Source organism: Macrotis lagotis, chromosome 1, assembly GCF_037893015.1.
Source record: "Macrotis lagotis isolate mMagLag1 chromosome 1, bilby.v1.9.chrom.fasta, whole genome shotgun sequence".
Classification (NCBI taxonomy): Eukaryota; Metazoa; Chordata; class Mammalia; order Peramelemorphia; family Peramelidae; genus Macrotis; species Macrotis lagotis.
Window position 1 is genome coordinate 456,611,930 of NC_133658.1, and position 22,527 is coordinate 456,634,456.

The following is a 22,527-nucleotide window of genomic DNA, read 5'->3' on the forward strand; positions in this document are numbered from 1 at the left end:
TCAAAGATCTCCTTATTTCACTTTTTGAAGAAAAGGTCTTCCATTTTTTTAATCGCCTAGTGTTTTATGATTAATACATATTTGATGAATTACATTTTCTCGAACCAAAAGGACTGCCCTGGTTTGTGGGAAGAATATTGCCCATGTAATTGAGGGGCCTGTTTCTTTCTCTGTTAAATAACAAATGGACTATAAGGCACTCATCAAGTTTATAGAAAGTCATTGCATTTCCAGTCTGAGTGAAATAAAGATACTTAGACTTGGGGGGGGGAGCTTTCAATATGTAAATGTTTCAAATGACTTCACATGTATAATTGATATCATATTGCTTGTCTTTTCAAGGGATGGAGTAGCAATGGGAAAATGAGAGAGAATTTGGAACTCAAATTTTTAAAAGAATAAGAGTTAAAAAAATTACATGTAAATGGAAAATATTTAACAAAATAAATAAAAACATATTTTTAAAAAAGAAAGAAAGCCATTAGTAAGATTAGAGGCCTTTAGGGCAGCTAGGTGGCAAAATTTTCTAGCTATGTGACCTTGGGCAAATCACTTTATCCCATTGCCTTGCCAAAACCAAAAAAAATAAAAAGAGTAAAGGCCCTTCCTAACCGAATACTATGAATTCATCTCTAATGGTAGGAATGTATGTAATGGTGACAGGTGGTCGGGATATACAGAGAATTGAGGGACCTACTGGCACTCTCACATCATATCATATTGGTGATTGGCTTATGTATGTCTACATACAAGAAAAGCATATATGACTATCTATGCGTTATATCCCTAAGCTATGCCTGGGAAAGATAATTCTCTAATTGAACAAGGGGAAGTAGGAGAATGAGGATCTATGGCACCAATGAAGATTCAAAGGAAAGAGCCTTACTCCCTCACCCAGTGTTAATCAATCTTTGAACCTGAATTTTAATTTTTGACTAAGCTAACAAGATAGGACTTGATTTTGATTAACTAGAGGTTGGTCAATCTCTGGTCATATGTTTTAACAGAGGTTTCTTTTCTACAGGCTGGACTAGATGGCCAGTGAAGACCCTTCCAATTTGGAAATTCTGAGATTTAGGGAGGCAGCAGGAAGATGACAACTTTGCTATGTAGAGTATAAACTTTAATCATGGGTATAACATGTAAGAAAGGACATTGACTAACTAGAAGACATCCCAAGAAAGGGGGAACAAAATGATGAGATGTCTAGAGACCCAGTCCTAGAAGGAACTGTCGAAGATCCTGGATCTGTTTAATTCAGTTCAATAAACATATATTAACCACCTAGTATTACATGCAAGTCACTGTGCTGGGTCTTAAGAATTCAAAACAATTAAATCTAGTGCCTCTGCCTTAAAAGGAATTTATATTTTGCTGGGAGGACTATGGCATGTGCCCAAATGAGTAAAATACAGGATTGAAAATAACAGGGCAAAGGAAAGATTCAAACTTCCTTCTAAGCAAAACAGAGGAGCCAGAGAACACTATCAGCTGGAAGAATTATGGAAGAAACTGTGGAGGAGGAAGCACTTGAGCTGAATCTTGAAAGAAGATAAAAATTCTGAAAGGCAATAATGAGAAAGGAGTGAAATCCAAATGTGGGGGATGACTTATGCAAATGCACAGGGTTGGGTAGGAAAAGAGATAGCGTGTCAAGTTTGAACAGCTTGTAGTCCATCTTGGTCACAATATGGAGTATTTAAGGAGGAGGAGGAGTGTGAAATAAGGTCAGAAAGAAACCCTGGAAGTTGATTGTGGAAAGTTTAAATGTCAGGCTAAGTGGTTTGTATTTTATGTTAAAGACCATAAAAAAGCTACCAAGAATTATTAAGTGAGGGAGGGAGTGACATGATTAGAAGTGTGCTATATGACGATGATTTTGCCATTTGGTTGTAAAAGGGAGGGAATGAAAAGAGGAATCTAAAGGGAGGCTTTTACAATAGTTCAGGTGATCAGTAACTAGGATAATGGCAGTGAATAGAAAGGAGATAAATGTAAGAAATATAGAAGAGACAGAATTGATAAGAATTAGCAACAGATTGGTAGGGGAGGGAAAAAAGTCAAGGATAACTCTAAGGTTGCAAACAGGAAAGTTTGAAGAAAGCCAGGTCTAGGGACAAATATAATAAGTTTTGTTTTAGATGTGTGTTTAGTCTGAGGTAATCCCTCAGGTGACATGGACTCCATGTTGTCCCCCTTAGTCAATACCAGTTAGTCAATATCCTCCCTAAAATGGCAAATGTCAGGTTAAATTTAGTGGGAATGTTGAATCCTTCAGAGTTCAGTCAATTGTACTTTCCATAGTCATATAGGAATAGAAAGGTGGTTTGCAGTCCAAAACCATCAGAACTGGATTCTCTTTGCTCCAGCATGGAACAGAGTAAGCAAACATGTAAATGCCTTCCCAGATCCCCAAACATGCAATCAAGAACTACAATGTACCTTGACATTTTTTGGTAATTCTGTTATTTGGCCAGAAATAGTTGGCTCAGTGGCATCTCTGAGGGCCAAAAATATACCAAGTCACAGCCTAAAAAAACAATGTACCATTTGTGATCCTTGAGGGACTCTTACACAAACTTCAAGAAGATGTAGAACAGATGGGATTTTTCCACTGCACACATCCTAAATGGACCAGATGCCTGAAGAGGGCAAGAAAATGGAGAGCAATCAGCAGCCAAGAATAGTGACCATGGACATACTAGAGGCAAAAATCTCTGGTAGTACCTCTCCCATAGACCAACCAATTCCCCAATGACTGAATCCTGAACACCAGGAAAATTTCATGGATACTACTGATCTTGTCCTCTTGGGCTTATAGCCCAATAGAGACAACACTGACACAGACATATATGAGGAACACAGGGATGATGTGCAGAGATTTAAAAAAAAGCAAGCAATAATTAGGTTAAATACACTGAGCACAAGCCAGGGCAATGAGCTTTAACTCTGAGGGGAGAGGAAAAATAAAGAAGGGTAGAGAGACTGAAAGAAAACTAGAGTCAAAAGAAGGTTAAGTCCTATCAAAGTAGGCTTGAAAAGCTATGATCTCAATTTTGAATATTCTTGAAGGGTGTCATGGAGGAGGGCTGTGGGGGGCATCTATGGAAGATGTGACTTCTTAGGGCATCATATGAAAATAGGATGTATAATCAGTATACAGAGCTATTCTATTTAGCATAGAATTTAGTCATTCATTAGAAGGGAGAATGGATTTCATGTGTCATACTGGCTAAATAATCCTACCACATTGAAACCTGTGAATAACTTCCACAATTGACCTTGGGAAACTCCTCAAAAATTAGAGGGTCAATCTATATACCAAATTAGTTTGCTCATGAAAGCCTCTACAAAGCAACTTTGTTGACACTAGTTGCTTTCCCCACTAATATCATGGGTCCCAAAGCCAGGCACTTCATCTTCCCATATCCTCTATTTTACATAAGCACCATTCCTAATCCCATATTGATAAGCAAAAGTCAAATTCTGGGTTGAACACCAGAGGGATTAAAAAAGAAGCATAAAGACACTCAAAAAACTCACTGTCTAGATATGTAACAAAAACTTTCAGACTCCCAGAACTAACTCTAAAAATAGCAGCAAAAAAAAAAGACAATCTTGGGACAATACCTCCCCAATCCAGATGAGCAGAACCCAATGTTAATAAAAAGTTCAAAGTCAAGAATAGGTTTTAAAATGAGCAAATGACAACAACAAGAAAAAAAACTTGACTATAAAAAGTTACTATGGTAGCATAGATCACCAAGACCTAAACTCAGAAGAAAACAACAACTTGAAAACAGCTACAAGCAAAATCTCAAAGAAAAATGCCAATTGAACACAAATCCAAAAAGAAGTTAAAGAGATAAAAAGTGGTTAGAGAAAAATTGGGAAAGAAATGTGATATAAGAAAATTATAACAAGAGAATTAAGAGTGGTAAAAGAGGCACAAAAATATTCTGAAGAAAATAACACCTTAAAAAACAGAATTAGCCTAATGGCAAAAAGAGAGACAAAATTTCACTGAAAAAAAGGAACTCCAAAGTGTGTGGGGGGGGACGACCAGAACTAGCCAAATAGGAAAAAAAGTTACACACTCTAACTGAAAAAAATGCCTTAGAAATCAGAATTGGGCAAGTAGAAGCTAATGACTCCATAAGACATCTTGAAACAATAAAAACACAGTCAAAAGAATAAAAGAAAATTAAAAAATGTGACATAGCTCATGAGTAAAAAACTGACCTGGAAAAAAGATCAAGCAAAGATAATTTAAGAATTACTGGACTACCTGAAAGTCATGTTCAAAGAAAGAGCTTAGACATTCTATTTTGAGAAATTATCAAGAAAAATTATCCTAAATATCTTAGATGAAGAAGTTAAAATAGAGTCCATCAATAACCTACTGGAAAAAAAAGATACCAAAATAAAAACCCTCAAGATTATTTTAACCAAATTTCAGAGATCCAAGTCAGAGAGAAAACACTTCAAGCAGTCTGAAAGAAATAATTAAAATATCAAGGAGCCACAGTTGGGATCACACAAGATTGACTGGCTTTGGGGGTGGCTAAGTGACATAGTGGACAGAGCACTAGCCCTGGAATCAGGAGGATCTGAGTTCAAATCCAGCCTCAGACACTTAATAATTACCTAGCTGTTTGACCTTGAGCAAGTCACTTAACCCCATTGTCTTGAAAAAAAAAGAAAAGATTTACTGGCTTCTATAATAGAGTAGCAGAAACTTGGAATATGATATTTCAGAAAAGCAAAGAAACTAGAATTACAACCAAGAATCACCTACCCAGCAAAACTGAATATAACCCTTTGGGAGAAAAATATTTAATGAAATAAAGCGTTTTCAAGCATTCCTGATGAAAAGATAAGAGCTGGATAGAGATTTTGAATTTCAAATACAACACTCAAGTATAAAAAGGTAAACAGGAAAGAGAAATCATAAGGCACTCAGTAAAGTTAAATTATTTATATTTCTATACATGTGTGACCCCCAAAAAAGCAGAACTTAATAGAAAATTCAATATATAAGATCCAGGAGAAAGTTAAGGTAATTATTGAAGACTAATTAAATGAATTCAATGAAGTCAAATTGTTCACTTCCTTATATGTAAAAATGTTATTGGTACTTTTATTATTAGATGAATAGTTTGACAAAAAGTCCTGGGCTAAGCTGAATATGATGGGGTAATTTAAAAAAAAAAACTGCAGAGATAACACACAAAATCTCAGACAAAGCAAAAGCAAATTATATTTAGGAATTGAAACAAATTTCTAAAAATAAAAACCAAATCCCCAATTGATAGTAAAAGGAAATGAGCAGGTATTTTTTCAGAAGAAGAAATCTGTGAAAATCAAAAACAAATCCATGAAAATCAAAGTTATATATGAAAAAATACTTTAAATCACTATTGTTTAGATAAAGACAAATTAAAATAATTTTGAGGTACCACTTCACATCTATCAAAAATGACAAATATTGGAGAGGAGGGGGTGGGGGGAATGCATTAATTATAAATGCATTCATAGTGAATTGTTCCAATCTTTCTGGAGAACAATTTAGAATCATGTCCAAAGGTCTATGAAACTGTGCATATCCTTTGAGCTAGCAATATCACTACTAGGTTTGTATCTCAATGAGATCAAAGGAAAAGGATTTATGTGCACATAATTATTTATAACAGCTCTTTTGTGGTGGTAAAGAATTAGAAATTGAGGAGATACTCATCAATTGATGAATGGCTAGAAAAATTGTGGCAGATAGGGGGATTGGGGGACAGAGAGTGGTTTCAGAAAAAATGGCAAGACCTAAATAAACTGATGCAAAGTAAAATGAGAAGAACTGAGTGATCACTGTATATAGTAACAGCAATGTTGTATAGATAATCAACTGTGAAAGACTTGGCTACTCAATACAATGATACAAGACAATTTCAAAGGACTCATGATAAAAGATGCTATTCACTTTCAAAGAGAAAATTGGTGAACTCTGTGCAAATTGCAGTATAATTTTCTCACTTTATTTTTCTTGCTTTTTAAAAATGACTAATATGAAAATATGTTTTGCACAATGTTATATACGTAATTGATATCATATCCCCTGCCTTCTCAGTGGATGAGGCAGGAGTGGTAGGGAGGGAGAGCACTTGGAATTCAAAATTTAAAAATAAAACTAAAAGTAAATAATAAAACTTTTTTGAAAATTTAAATAAAATATACTCCCCAAAATAAAATAGACCCCCAACACTGTTCTGCCAATGACCTCACAAACAGAGGCGGTGTGGTCAGAGAAGGCTTCATGAAGGAGATAAAATTGGAATTAGATATTGAAGGATTAGTAGAGTTTAGTTAAGTGAAAGAGCCTCAGTATCCTAACTTATAAAACTTATAACTTATAAAAATCCTACTTCTATGTCTTCTGGGAGTTCCAGAGAAATGAAAAATAATAATTAGAAGTGAGACTCATAGACTACAAATTCTTTAGAGTTGTCTATTCCAAGTCCCCATAGGGAAGGAGGGACAAAAAGGAACTAGAAAGAGAATGGTTTCTACTACATTTTTCCTTCCATTCCCTCCCAGAATTAAATCCTACCTCCATCCATCCATTATAGCTTAGCTTAAACACTGTCATCCATGAATATTTTCCTGATTCCCTCTTTATGTACACACACACACACACACACACACACACACACACACACACACAAACAAACACACAAGCACATAGAGCTTTGGAACATTCTTGTTTTTGCACATCTTTGAAGCTTTTATCATGTACTATTTTGGAATCTTGTTATCTCTGTATGTTCATATTTTTCCCCTCAACTATAGACTCCATGAGGGCAGTGATATATCTTTTCTAACCTTTATAACTCTCCAGAGGAAACACAACTTTGCACATGGTATGTGTTGAATAACACTTAGTGAAGGTCAATCCCAAAAGTTAAAGGGTTTGGACATGAAAAAGGAAATATTATAAAAATGAAAGCCTAACTATTTGTATTTAAATATTCAGATGAATTCTGCTCTCTTATTAGGAGTTCCTTAAATGAACCAGATTGAAATCCATGTAACCTGCCTATCCAGACTCTTATCATTCTGACTTTTCCCAAGTTTGCTGCCCTGAGACTCTCCAACTAACAGTGCCACAAGTTCTCCAGACATTTCAGAGTTGGAAGTAGAACCTTTGGGATGATTCATCTGTCATCCTTCACTCTGCCATGTGATCATACCACTGAATCTTCAGTGATGCAAATCCTTGAAGTTATTTACTCCTTTGGAGTTCCTCATTGATTTATTGGTGCTGTCTATTCTCACCCACTATGAACCTCTCCATTACTCACTGTATGATGCATAGCTTTGTTGCATTATTGTTGTTTTACTTTTTTATTTGTTTATTATTGTCAAAGCCCTCCACACTATGGCACTGTTCTCCTTTTCTGACCCTATCTCACACACACACACACACACACACACACACACACACACACACACATACACACACACAAACCACACCCTGTATAATATGCTCTAGCCAGATAAGACTAGATCCTGCCTTTCAATCACACCCTATACTTTGACAGTCTTCCTATCAATATCTTCTCCATTCTTCCAAACTCAACTCAAAGTTCACCTCCTCAATGAGGCCATTTCTGATTCCCAAAAATCAAAACTAGTGTCTCCTTCCTGTGAACTCCCCAGAACACTATGCCTCTCAAGGCACTGCCACTCTCTGCCTTGTATTTAAGCACTTTGTCTTATATACCCTACTAGAACTCCATCAAGGAAAGGATTCTCTTGTTTTTCTCTGTCTCTCTGCTAGGATCTCCTACAACAAACAGAGGATATGTGATTATTGAACAAATACTATCTTTTTTCCTCTCTCTACTTAAAGATTTATATTGCTCTTGAGTTCACCTAAATAAACATGTTGGTGCAGATGAAAGATGGAACCCACAATATGATTTGCTTCAGGCCCCACCTTGCTCATTAAAGAGAGCCCAGGTTTCTCACCCATGACTCACTGTTTGCCCTGAGGTAAATCACTTGTATTTTGCCCCAGTTCCCTAATCTGTAAAATGGGATTAATAATCCTTGCCCTACTATCTTCATAGGGAGCATTTTGAGGATCAAATGAGATAACATATGTGAAAAGGGCACTGAAATAAAAGCACTAACATGAAATCAATCATAAAATAACATCAGTGCTGAAAGATCAAGTAATCCAACCCCTTTGTTTTACAATAAGGAAAATGCAACCTAGAGGTAGGAAGTCACTTTCTACCTTGCCAAGATTGCACATCCATGGGTAACAGAGACAAAGCTATAACTAAATTCTACCAACCTACTATATTTTGGGATGATTTGTTATTAATTTTTCCTAAAGTTCAGGGGAAAAGTGAGTAAACAGCAGGATGGTCCAAAATAGGGCTTCCCTTCAGGAGCATTTTGCCTTCCCAAAAAGTCTGGTGATGAACTCTCCTTTTGTGCTCAGTTGTGCAAGAATATTCTAAAGGATCCATATTCATTCATACAAAGAAATTTCCAAAATGCTAATTAACCCAAGAAAAATCTCCCACACTAGCTAGACTCATGGACAATGACATCATCATCATCATCATCATCATCATCATCATCATCATGACCACTAATAATTATCTACTGCCTCAAATTTTTAAAAGCATCTATTATATCATGATGGCATTACCTTAAGTAGAAATCATTATAATAATAGATCACATTTATAGAAAGCCAAGGCACCAAGCATCTATTAAATACTAACGGTGTCAGATTTTGTGCTCAGTGCTAGACATACAAATATACAAGCTGAAAAAAATACAATCTCTACCCTCAAAAAGCTTATATTCTAATGGGGTGAGGAGAATACATAATATAGAAGAGGAAATGAAAAATCAGGAATGCATCTTGGAAAGGAATTAAGGTATGGCTGACCTGGGAAACCTTCTTAAACTGAAGATGATCAGAAGATGCTACAGGAGCAGAGGAATCATCAAGTGTGAGAAATACAGAAGTAGAGTGAATTTCCAGGCATGGAAGAGAAAATTCAAAGAGGCAGAGGTGCAACCTTGAAAGTATTTCATGTAATTATTAAGCACTTAATGTATGCAAGACAGTGTGTTAAACACTGGGGTTAAAACAGTCCCTGCCCTTGAGGAGTTTACAATCTAATGGGAGAATTAGGTTGGAAAATGAGAGAGGAAGGGAAGCAAGGGAGACTAGGTGGTACTCAGGGACATCTTGTTCCATGGAGCTGAAGCCAGATAGAGCACCAGATGATCCAAAAAGTTCAGCCCCTAAAAAGAGACCTTAAAGGAAGGCCTTGGGAAGAGTTTGTTACTCCTCTCTCTCTAGCCCTCCAATCAGAGGGGAGAGTAAGTTGAGTGAAGTCATATCAGTCAAGGTTTTAGTTAATAGCATGGTGATGAGACTAGAAGTGTTGAGTTTAACCTGGAAGGGAACATCTTGTTCAGAGGAGTAGAAAGCAGACAGAGAAGCAGATACCTAGTGGAATATATATCATCATAATATAAAGAGCTTTAAGCTTTCACAATAACCTTTTTGGAAGACAATAATAATATCTCTTTTTAATCAATAAGGAAACTGAAACTAAGAAAAGTTAAATGATTAGACCCAAACCACACTACTTCTAAGGCAGGAAATATTCCCTCCATCAGTTCCCTGAACTAGCACACAACTCCACACATTCTCCTTTTTACTTGGAATTCCTGGAGAGAAGGAACTAGCAGATAGAATACTAAACATATGTCTTCTTTGCTGGCAAGAAAAAGCTACTAAGAGTAGGAGTTCTTAACATTTTTGGTAACATGGATCCCTTTGGCAGTGTAGTAAACACAAAGAACTCTTTTCTCAGAATAATTTCATAAAACTCACTCGATTACAAGGAAACTAATTCTGAAATATAGTTATCAAAATATTGAAAATTTAAAAACAAAGTCACAGAATCCAGATTAAAAACTTTCACTTTAAAAGATGAAGGTGGAGACTAGATTTATAGAGAATACAGGGAACCTCTACTCCCAAGCCCTAACTATAGAGTCAGGAGAGTCCTCCCTAAAGAACCCACAAGGTAATTTGTCCCTCCTGTCAAAAGAAAAAACTAGAATGAACAATGAATAAAAACCATTTTTGAGTTCTGAGGCTGACTTAAGTGCTCATCTCTTCTTATAAATTACCCTCCCTCTCCAAAGACACATATGTAGGCTATTCCAATTAATCCAAGGTCTAAACTTTGAGGCTAGATGGTCTTTAAGCAGGTATCAGCATGAATACCATGGAATCAAGCTTTATAGATCATGGAATCTATGTCTAAACTTAAGTAACTTTTCACTAAGACTAAAACCCCCCTGTGGCCTTCCTTTGGCAGAAAGGTGCCCAGTAGGTTATCTTGAAAGTCATTCAATAGGACGTGAATTAACATTGTAAATAATAGCCAACCATGTGCTCACATAAAAAAATTATTCAAAAGAGCTTCAGAAAAAGGGAAATGAATCCATGAATATTTCATAGACTTTCATAGGCTCTACTTTCATTAGAGTTTCTCAATTGTAATGAAACACAACTCAAAATTTCCAACTCAGAAGTAATGGACAACTTTCCCTTAGCAAATGAAGTTTCCCTTGTGTGGCACACACAAGTGCAATTATTTTAAAAGCTACAAAGAATTAGCTTGTATATTGCAGTCGGTTCTAAAAAGTGTTTATGTGTGTTCTAAAGGTGTGCATGCTCTAAAGTTCTGGGGCTCATGCACAGAAATACTCCCCCCCTTTATGTGTAATACATAACAAACCCATTCTGGTAGTAGTACAAAATGTCAAAGTTGGGAGGAAGGTAGTGAACATGTTAGTCCATCGGACTAAAGAAATTGAATCAGATAAGGGGAAAAATCATAGATCTAAAAGCTGAAATAGACCATCTGGTCCAATCCCCCTCATTTTACAGATGAGGAAACTGAGGTCCAATGGTTTACATGATTGATTCTCAAGCCTTTGAGGTGGTACTTTCTGAAATGAGAGCACGTCCTCTTTCTACCCTACTTTTTGCCACTTGCACAAAAATTAAGTTAATGACAGAGCACTGAAACCTTGGGTTCATAATAAAGATTTTATGTTTTTGGTAGAAGAAAATGCTGCAATTTGCAACTTATGATTAGATGGAAGGTTTGCTCCAATTTCCTGGAAGTGCTTCTGTAAGTACTGACATGGATGACTTGAATTTCCCAAAATAAAAGTTGCAGCTAATACCTCTATTAAGTGCTAGTGTGCAAAGAAAACATATTCGTTCATTAATTCATTCATTCAACCATTCAACATTTACTGAGTGCCTATATTCCTAGCTCCATATTAGTTACTATAAGGGAAACAAAAGAATGTAATATCAAGAACAAAGTTCTGAACTTAAGTTGAAGTTGTACCTTTTATGCTTACTCCTTTATATGAGCTTTCATAGAACATTTAACCTTCCTTGGTCTGTGTCTTCATTCATAAAATGAGAAAATCTAGGTGAATTCTCAGTTCCCTTCTAACTCTAGCTCTTTGATATGATGATTCTAGTTCCCTTCTTCCACCCCCACAATTTACTTGGATAGAAGAGACTCTTATATATGTTGCAACTAGAGGATAATATGAGACAGTATATGACTAGGTACAGAAGTGAGTCCTTTTGAGTCCACTTTGAGTCCACTTGGTAAGTGATTAAGAAGTTGAGAAGAGTCTGAGAGAAGTATGAGTTGAAATAGTCAATGAGAACTTATAGATTCTCAGAATTCACAGAATACCAGACATCTTTGAGACCATCTGGGTCAATTCCTTCTCTGTAGAGGTGAGGATTTTGAAGCTTAGAAAGGTCTTGATTTATCCAGTCACACGGTTTACTGTAGCATTCTCTCTAGTGCCCAGAAGTCATTAACCATGGTTCCTCTTAGGACCAGGGGTAAACTGAGAGGTTGAGGTTATTACTATCTTAGCTCCTGAGAGCCAACTGGTGTGTTCTCTATCACCAATCAACCAAATTCCATTAACTTTTAGAAATAGGATTTACTAAAAAAAAAAAAAAACTATAGCAAAAAAAGAGCTGATATAAAGTATTCCCCCCAAATGGGAAGAGTGGGCTCAGACTTGAAATGCAAGGGTTATAAGACATACATATAAGGAATATATGAGGGGGAAAGGGTGCTTCCCAATGACTGATCTGAAAAGGTTTTTTCCCCTTTTATGGAATCATTTTAGGTGTAGCTTTCTGTTTGGTTGTGAATGTCAGTACCTTTCTAGAGGTCATAGCAGTTCTCAAGGACTGCAAGTACTTCCTCTATAATTAGCCACTACCACCACTCTGATGGTCATTTCTACTTCTATTCCTTGCAGTAATATCTGGCACTGATTCTAGTTGCCATTGGAACCTTTGAAGGCTCTTATGGATCTCCCAAAATTGCCATGTCTCCATCCAGACAATTTCATCTCTGGATACTCACTCAACCTAAAAACAGGAAAGAAGACACATAAAAGAACCAAAGGAACTTTGTGCTCACAAATATAGAGAGACCAGATGGAGGAAGGCAGCACCTGCAGGTCATAGTGGTATTTTTCTCAATTGCCACCAGGAAGGAAAAGAGATCAAGCACATTCCTTTGGGTTTGAATTTGATTCTGGGTCAGTCCTTCCTTGGGTCATCATAACTCCTAGTTCCACAGAAAGATATTTTGTGATCCTATTGCATCAACCCCTCAGCTACACATAGCTGAAAAGAGGCTTCTTTCCTCTAGTTTTCCATGAAGATGGAACTCAGCAGGGAAATAGCTGCTATCATATAGTTCCTCTTTCCCCATTACAGAAGGCTCATGGGATTCAAAGGAGAGAGATCTAATCAAAATGACTAAATTTGACAGATGTGTAAACTGAGGCTAGTTAAGAAAAAGAGACACCCTACTAAAGCTCACCAGACTCATTGGACTCTAGGTCCCATACTCTCTGGACTATGTTACAGTATCTCCATTGTGTCTACAATGGACAAAATATTTGGTCTGCTTATACCTTCCCCAAGAAATAATTTGGTAGTATAGATTGTGACCTACGTCCATCTGCTTTCCCTTAGAAGACAAATCAAGGAAGAAATACCCTCTGCCTCCCTGGATTTCATACTAATGACAGACTTTATATGTTCTCTTCTTCTATCAGAATGTAGGCTCCTTGAAGGCAGATATTGTCTCTTACATTTTTTTATATCCAGTGCTCATAGCACAATGCCTAGCACATAATAAATGCTTAATAAACTGCATTCATTCATTCATTCATTGACTCAGGAGTGTCCAGGTTCCTGAGGACTCTCCAACAGCTTAAGCATGATCAGGAAACTGTGGTTACCTATAGCACAGGTAAGGTCTTAAGTAAGATGTTGTCCTATAAAGAGAACATTTCCGCCTTAGTGACCTAATAGCAAATGATTTAAATAAATGTTTCCAGGGAGAATAAGAAGTTTTCATTACTTCTCAAAGAAAATGGAGAGTGACCTCAACTACAACAGAAAACTCAAGTTACATAAGACAAAGGATTAATTGATATCAAAATTTCCTTTCCTGAAGATTTCTAGAATAGGAGTGATACTTTTCCCTCTTGGGTGATGGGCACAACTTTATCTGAGAGGAAATTGATTGCCTAAGTCACTTCAAAAATCTTGCTAATAGACTTGTGAGGAAGGTGATTTGCAAAGCCCTGAGCACCATGTTAATGTGAGATGCTATCATTCTTCCATGACATCAGAAATGATAGCTACTGAAAGTTGATTTATGTTCTTAGTATTCCTTCTCAGGATTAGAGTGATGTGTATGTATTTGTGTGTGTGTGTTTGTATGTGTTTGTGTGTGTGTGCAGAGATAACAGAGACAGACAAAGTCAGACAGTCAGAGACAGAGAAAGTCAGACAGGAGATAGATAGTTCAAATATCTTGCTTCATAAATGAAAACAATTCTGAAAGGAAAGTTGGAAATTCCTATTCGATACAATACCATCTTTTCGCCAAGTCCTATTCAAGTTTCATTCACTATTGCCAGGTCACCTTCCCCACCTTTGTTTCCTCCAAAGAGTCTGTCATACAACCACTTTCCACACCCTAAATGGGGAAATTACACCAACCACCTTCTCCACCCAAAGACTACTAGTGTCTCACTCCCCAGGCTGAATCAGACAGGAAGAGTTGGTACACAAGTGAGGGGTGGGGGAGGAAGGGGGCAGAGAAAGACATTGCATTGAAACAAAATTCTGTTGGTAGAAAGACTTCACCCATGATAGAAACATGCTATAACAATTGAACAGGGATAAAGGTAGGCATTTGTCTCCAAAGAACATCTATTAAATGCCTTTTATATACCAGGCACCAGGGAAGATAGAAAGATGAAAAATTACCAGAGACCAGGCAAGACGATGGAGTAGGAGAAAGAAGTATAGCACAGCTCTGCCTTCACCACCATCAACAACAACAACAAATAATCCACTCAAAACTTCTAAAAACCCAGAGACCTAATCCTGATCAGGAAATCCAAATAAAATTACAGCCAGTCCTTTCTATGTCAGATAATCATAGAAAAGCAGAGAGAGTTCTCTCATCAAAGAAGACAGGGTCTAAGAAAGAGAAGGGAAGGGAAAGGAAAGAAGGAGGAAGAGAGAAAGGAATAGAAGGGAAAGAATAGAAGGGAAGAGAAAGAATGGAAGAGGGGGAAAATGAAAGTAGGAAAGAGGAAGGGAGGGAAGAAAAAGGAGACAAAAGTATAACAAAAAATATAAAAGGATTTGCATAAACAAAATCAATAAACCTAAAATTAAAAGGGGGAAAAATAACTGGGGAAAATTGACAGCAAAATTCTTTATTAAGAATATATTTGGGGGGTGGCTAAGTGGTGCAGTGGATAAAGCACCAGCCCTGGAGTCAGGAGTACCTGGGTTCAAATCTTGTCTCAGACAATAATTACCTAGCTGTGTGGCCTTGGGCAAGCCACTTAACCCCATTTGCCTTGCAAAAAAAACCCTAAAAAAAGAATATATTCAAGATATATAAATTACTGATTTAAACTTAGAAGAATAAAAGACAAGGTTGAATTGGTAAATGGTCAAAGGATATGAGCCAACAGTCTTCAAAGGAAGAAATCTAAGCTATCAATAGCCATATCAAAAATGCCCCAAATTAATTACACCCAAAGGGCAATAAAAATGTGCATATCCTTTGATCCAGCACCACCCTTACACCACTACTGGGTCTATATCTTAAAGAGATCATGAAAAGGGGCATAAAACATCACTTGTACAAAAATATTCATAGCAACTCTGTTTGTGGTGGCAAAGAATTGGAAATCGAGTAAATGTCCACAAATTGAGGAATGACTGAACAAATTGTGATATATATATATGTATATATATATATATATACATATATATATATATGTATATATATATATGCATATTTTGGAACAATAGTTGGAACAATCCCCCCCGGGAGGGATGGGAATTCGGAGAAGCCTGGAAAGACTTGCATAAACTAATGCTGAGCAAGATGAGCAGAGCCAGAAGAACATTGTACACCACAACAACAACATGGCAGTGATGGCCAACCTTAATGGACTTGCTCATTTCATCAGTGCAATAATCAGGGACAATTTTAGGGTATCTGCAATAGAGAATACCATCTGTATCCAAAGAAAGAACTGTGGAGTTAAAGACCAAAGATTATTACCTTCAATTTTTTTTAAAAAGTTGTCTTACATACTATGTAATTTTGCTATCTCATATTTTATTTTTTCCTCAAGGATATGATTTTTCTCTCAACATATTCAATTTTGATCAATGTATAGCATGTAAAGATATAACAATGTAAAGATTATCAAACTTCCTTCTGTGGGGTGGGGAAGGAAGGGAGGTTGGGGGAAAAAAGTAAAATGCAAAATTTCACAAAAAAATGATAGGTAGAAATGACTATTGTTTATAATTGGAAACAAATAAAGTATTTATATTAAAAATGCCCAATTTGTTAATAATTAGATAAATTAAAACAAATCTGAAGTTCCACCCTATAGACATGAGATTAGCAAAACTGATCAAAAAAGGGAAATGACAAGTTCTGGGAAAACTGGTAGATTAATGAATTGTTAATAAGGTTGTGAACTGGACAAGACATTCTAGAAAATAATTTGTAACTACACACAAAAGTGATTAAACTATTCTTATACTCAAAGATATTCAAAAAAGAAGAATGACCCCATATGAACTAAAATAGTTTATACTAGCTCTTTTTATGATAGCAAAGAACTAGAAACTAAGGGGGTGCCCACTAATCAGAGAACAGCTGAACTTAAATTATGAGATTATGCTGGAATTATATTTCCTGTAAAAAATGATAAAGGGAATAGTTTCAGATAAACCAGGGAAGGTTATGAATTGATACAGAGAGAAGCAAGCAGAACCAGGAAAGCAATTTGAACATAGTAACACATTGTTGAAAGAAACAAAAAAAAAAAAGAAAGAGAGAAACAAAGAAAGAAAAAAAAAAGAAAGATGGATGAATAAAACATGGATTATTTTCATGTCCAAAGAGAGAAGTGATGGACTCAGGATAGATGAAGATTGAAACATATTTTTGAGCATGGCTAGTGCAGTAAATTAGTTTTGCTTGACTATGCATGTTTGTTATAAGGTTTTTCTTTTTCTTTATTTTTTCAATTCAAGGGACATTGGAAGGAGAGGAAAAAATGCTTTTTAATTGAAAAAGTAAGAAATTTAAGTCCCAAACAAAGGAAAAAAAACTATTGCATCAAAAGTTGCTCACATAAAGATTATTTGTAAATTTAAAAAGAAAAAAGTAAACATTGACACAAACTAAATGGTAAAAAAATATAAGAATGGTTAAAGATATGGCTTTTCTGCTGTCTGTTCATGGGCTACTGAATGACTGCAGAAACTCACAAATTGGTGTTGACTGAGTCCACCAAGAATTTGTGTTTTATAAGGTCATCTAGGCACTCACTGCAGCAAAGCAATCGTTATACAAAACCCTAATTAAGTCACTATGCCACTCACTACCACTGACTTTTTTAAACTTTTTTTCAATTCTCTTCAAATTTCCCTAATCCTCACAGCTGAGAACCTTCACTCATATTTTACTGAAAAAAATGAACTCATTTCCTCTCTTCTTCTGTTCATATCATATCGTCCATATATATATATATATATATATATATATATATATATATATATATATACCTTCTTTCACTACCTCCTCCTTCATCCCTGTCTCATTTAAAGAGATGACCTTTTGCAAATTCCTTTACAAGAACAAATATTTATATTTCATCGCATTTTCAACAACAGATTGCTTCCTCTCTCATCCTTACTCTCTCATTAATTTTCAGTGGCTTCTTGTCTACTGAATGCTTCTTTTTTCACCTTAGAAACATGTCTACATTTTCCACCATCTTCAAAAGAAAATTCTTACTTGGTCTGTCCTTTCCTACTACCTATTGTCTTATACCTCTCTTCTCCAACACACTCTCTCCTCCAACATCAAATACAAAATGCCCTTTATAATCTGGCTCTTTCTTTCCTCTCCAGTCTTATTATACCTTATTCCCTAGCTGCTTTTATTCCTAGAACACTCTACCTTCTCATCTCTTCCTCCTAGCTTGCCTGACTTCCTTCATATCTCAAAGTCCCACCTTAAACAGGGAGCTTTCCCCAATCCTCAATCTTAGTATCTTTCATCTGACTTTACTACCAATTTATCCTGTAGATATCTTGCTTGAATATAGTTATTTGCATGTCATCTCCCCCTGACAACAAGGACTTTTCTACTTTTCTTTATATCCTAAGCATTTTGTAGATCTAGCACAAAGTAGGCATTTTTTAATGTTTATTAACTGACTTGGAAAAGTGATTTCATAACCCTTATCAAAGTAAGGAAGATGCTGACATCTGTAACTTTTTTTAACCTTAACTCACATTAATTTCCTAATATATCCCACATCAATCTCCTACTCAATAAGCCAATGTTGTAGCAAAGAATTTAAAATATTTTTTTGAAAAGTTTGAAAAGTTCATAAAAACAACTTCAGTTCACCAATAATACCTTCTAGTGCAATCCCTACCAATAGTTATCAAATGATTCAAAAAAAAAAGAGAGGAAAATAAATTTTCTTCAACTTTTCTCTATGGTCGTTTATTATAAATTACATAGCATTCAGTTGGGAGATGTTCTTTTCATTTAAATTCTAGTCATTTTATGTAATGTTTCTCTGGTTTTGCTTACTTCACTCTGGATCAGTCCATTTAAATCTTCTCATGCTTCTCTGAAATCTTCATATTCCTCAATTCTTATAAGGGAATACTATTCCATTTCATTTATAACCTCTTAAATATTCTGAGTGGAAAAGAACCCCAAAAGAAAGAACCAAGGTGGGGCAGCTAGGTGGCAAGTGGATAGAGCACTATCCGGCCTCAGACACTTAATAATTACCTAGCTGTGTGACCTTGGACAAGTCACTCAACCCCACTGTCGTAAATAAATTTTAAAAAAAATTTAAAAGAAAGAACCAAGGGATGTTCCAGGAAAATTCACATCTCTGAAAAATTATCCAACCTCCCACAAGTTACTGTCTGAATTTTACAACTTGTTTTTTCTTCCCTGGGAAAATAGCTATGGAAAAGTAGATTCACCCTGCCTTTGAAACCATTTAGATTTCCTCCTCAAGATAGCTGGGATTAAATCCCTCACGTTGCTTTCGGTATCAGCAGCAGGAATTGGGGGGACAATGCAAACTGCTCACTTGTTTTGGAATACTAAATCGTTTTCACAGGCTGATTATTAAGTGACTTCTCAGTTCGCATTTTTGCCTAATGATACGTTACCACAAATACCATCTGCTCAGCATTTTGTGAAGAGTTAACCTTAATAGATTAAAACGATCTTCTGCTCTAGGGCTTCAGGAGCCTCAACCTTCTTCCAAATGGGGTTCCCCACACATACATATCAGTTTGATGTAAAACAATCAAAGCAGGAGGGAATTCTATTTGCACACATTAAATAGAAAACTGAGGGAGGGTGAGGGAGGGGCAGGTGGTACACAATAAGAGAATTATAGGTATTATTTCGCCAGAGATGGGTAGGTGGGGTGGATTTTTTTTTTTGAGTTGGAAGCAGGGACTGGTGGGAAATAAGTTTCCCTGCCACTAAACTGGCGCTGTCCTTGATTTGGATCTTGTTATTTGCTCCTCCCTCTTCTTGAAGTCCTTATTAGTCCATCGCTTAAGGGTCCATCAGATTTCAAGAAATATTCTGCCCAAAATTGACCTTAGGGTGGGCGGGGGATGAGGAAAGTAATTCTTACTAAACTAACTTAGCCTTCGGGCGACCGGAGGTCAGGAGGTAGTTGCTGCTTCTACAAAGAGTTGGTCAGCCTGAAAATCCCCAATTTGTTATTGATTGGGGGAGCCTAGAATGTTAGGAAATTTGTACAAGCATTAAGGAAGAGTAAACTGTCCCAGGACAGCGGTGATGTTGGGAAACTTGCACATCTGTGTGGCTAGAAGGGGACGCACGCTGAATGGGGAAACGGAAAAGTCACGTCTGGCCAGAGAAGCAAAGAGTCAGAGTCGGAAGGGTTTTGTGCCTGGGAGGTGGGATGGGGGAGACGTTGTTTGCCCACTCGCCAAATCCCCAAACCAGAACGAAGCTCAGCCTCTTTAACAGGGAGTGGAAGAGGAGGGGGATCCGGAAGCTCAGACACTGCACCTGCCTGGACTGGAAAGAGTTGGGCCAAAACCTGGGAAGGAGGAGGAAGAGAGGAGGGGAGAGATGTTGGTCTCCCCCTTCTTTTCCTGTATAGAGATAAGATTGACACTGGGAGCTAGAAAGTCCGGGAACTAAGGAGGCGACACCAACTATTAGTGCTTCCCTTGCCTCCTCCCCGCCCCCAACCAGCTGTCTGCAGGCGCCGAGATAATAACACCTCATGAAACATTGATTTTGGGCCCAGCCTTCCCGCGCTCTGTAATTTCTCCGCACCTTGTACTGCAGCTGCTGTGCTGAGATCCCCGCCGCGGGCTCAAAGGAGAGCATTCGGCCCAGGCCGGCCAGTCCCGGAGCCCCTCTCCAGCCTTGCCAGTCCTTTACCCACCTAGGCCCGCGGGTCCTACAATTTACACCCTGCCCCTCAATGTCAGGTGGGAAACCCCGTCGAAGCTGCGGGGAAGAGCTGCAGCATGCAATCCGGGAGCTGGAAGTCTTGGGTTTTCTCCTGGTTGCCCAGAAGTCCAGTTCGATGCCTCCCTGCTCCAGGCTGAATTTCCTCAAGCTGAGTTTAGAGAGAAAAGGGAATCATCTAGGAGGGTTCTAAGCGGGAAACATCTTTCAGTCCTGCTCACCAATGGAAGGGAGTAAAGACAGGAAGGCACAGAGTTCAACCATGGAAGGAAGGGGGAAGGGGAGAGAGGGGGATGCTAAAGGAGGTCGTTGTTTATTGAATTGGTGGATACAGGAGCTAACTGAATTCATTCACACTCGACTGAATTCAGCACAACTGGATTTCCCACAGTTAGGTGGAGAGGAGAGGGGAAAATGGTGAAACTGTGAAATGCTCCTTTGAGCCGAACAATCCTGAGAAATAATTACCTTTGTTGTCATGTTGCAGATAAGGAAATTAAGAAGTAACTGCCACCAATTGTCACCCAAGTTGCAAATTTCCAAGGCAGAATTCAAACTCACATCTTCCTGACTCCAAATTAAGCACTATACCACTGCTGCCTGTTTTTTGTTTTACTTTTATATATGGTATGTACGTGTGCTTGTGAGTTTTGTTTGCTTTATAATGTGTTATGTGGTTGTAGGTACATATAGTCTGTGGTGTGCAGTGTGTTTCTATGTGTGTGTGTGTGTGTGTGTGTGAGAGAGAGAGAGAGAGAGAGAGAGAGAGAGAGAGAGAGAGAGAGTCAGTGTTGCCTGGATAATTTAAGTATTTGTCCTGAATTTGTGGGTGGTATATGTTATCTGAAGAGTAGGGGGCACATTTGTGTGAATGGTGGTATGTGGTGTACAAGTCCGTGGGAGAAATGATTGGAATTATGTCTATATGGTCTGGGAATGTATTTGAGTGATGGTAGTTGATTATGTAGTTGGATATACTTTGAGATAGGAGCCAACTTCAGTCCCTGAGTTTTTCTGAGTAGAGGAGATACAGGAGTTAGAATAGTACAGATGTTAACAACAGAAGTAACAAGCTAAGGAAATGAATTTTGGGGTTTGGTGTTGGGAAACCATTCTCAGACCCAGGACCCAAGGAAGGTATGGTCTGTCGTTCTGTATCTCCTTTTTCCCAGGAAGTCATTAAAATACTAACATGGTGAAAAGAACTCTTGACTATGAGTCAGAAGACCAAGGTTCTATTCCCACCCCTGTCATTCAGAAGCTGACCAGGGTGACTCACTTAAATTCGATGGGTTTCAGTTTTACCATCTGTAAAATGGGAATAATAATAAACATTTCACAAAGTTCTATTAGAAACAACTAAGATATCTGTCAAGTTGTGTGCAAACCTTAAACCACTAAATTAATGTAAGTTATTATTACTGCTGATCTGTGCTGGGGTTTGGGAAGGAAAAGGAATAAAAAGTGAGGCCCTTCACATTTTAATAGGAGGGTCAAGAATTCACAGAATCACTGAACGACTTATTTGCATGTTAAACTTACTGAAGAAAACTAAACATAATCCAACCGGTTTCATTTTACAGATATGGTTCGCAGTGTAAAGTGATCATTCCAAGAAACACACAGAGTAGTCGATAGCAAAGCTAGGACTTGAACCGAAGTCATTCCAATACTCTACACCACCTTCATCTCCTCTTTCCCAGAAATTGTGTCAGCGCCCAGGCCCAAAGCGACACATGCACAATCAGAGCCCCACAGCCGGCCAGAGCCGCCCCGCCGGACGCGCCTAGCTCAAGCACGTTTGACTGGCAGCCTGTACTTGTTGCTTCCTCTCTTTGATTGAGCAGCAGGGTCCAGGACGGACATCTAGAGTCACAGAAGACTCCCAAGAACGCTCTACTTTCTAAACCCGAAGTTTCAACTCCCAAGGTTCTATGAGCTTCCTGGAGCAACACCTCTCAAACATACACAGCACCTGCGGAATTCGTAAGTTAGAGCTGGGCTAACAATTTACTTCTGGACCCTAAAACACACACACACACACACACACACACACACACACACACACACACACACACACACACACACACACACACGAGTCCCCACAGAAGCTTAGGCCTCCCTGAGAGAGTGCTAAATCATGGCTCCCCTCACTCACACCCTAGGCTCCGTCTGTCCGCTGTGACTCTCAAGGTTAGGGTTCCCTCGGTGCCCCAGATCCCCCAGCTCTTGTGCCCCCTCTCTCCGCCCTCGGGGCCGCAGCTTCGAGCGTCTCCGCCCTGTGTCCCTGCCCCGCCCCGTCC

General features: G+C 37.8%; 1 long non-coding RNA gene across 3 annotated transcripts in view; it reads right to left on the reverse strand.

The window, feature by feature from the left end:
* LOC141506606 (uncharacterized) overlaps positions 1-22,456 on the reverse strand; it is a 226,245-nt gene extending 203,789 nt beyond the window's left edge. For 2 of the 3 annotated variants that reach the window (XR_012473923.1, XR_012473924.1), the window contains exon 1: positions 22,383-22,456. This is a non-coding gene — a long non-coding RNA (uncharacterized LOC141506606). The remainder of the gene's footprint in view (positions 1-22,382) is intronic. The other variant, XR_012473925.1, reaches the window with a different exon arrangement.
* Between the last annotated feature and the right edge of the window lie 71 nt (positions 22,457-22,527).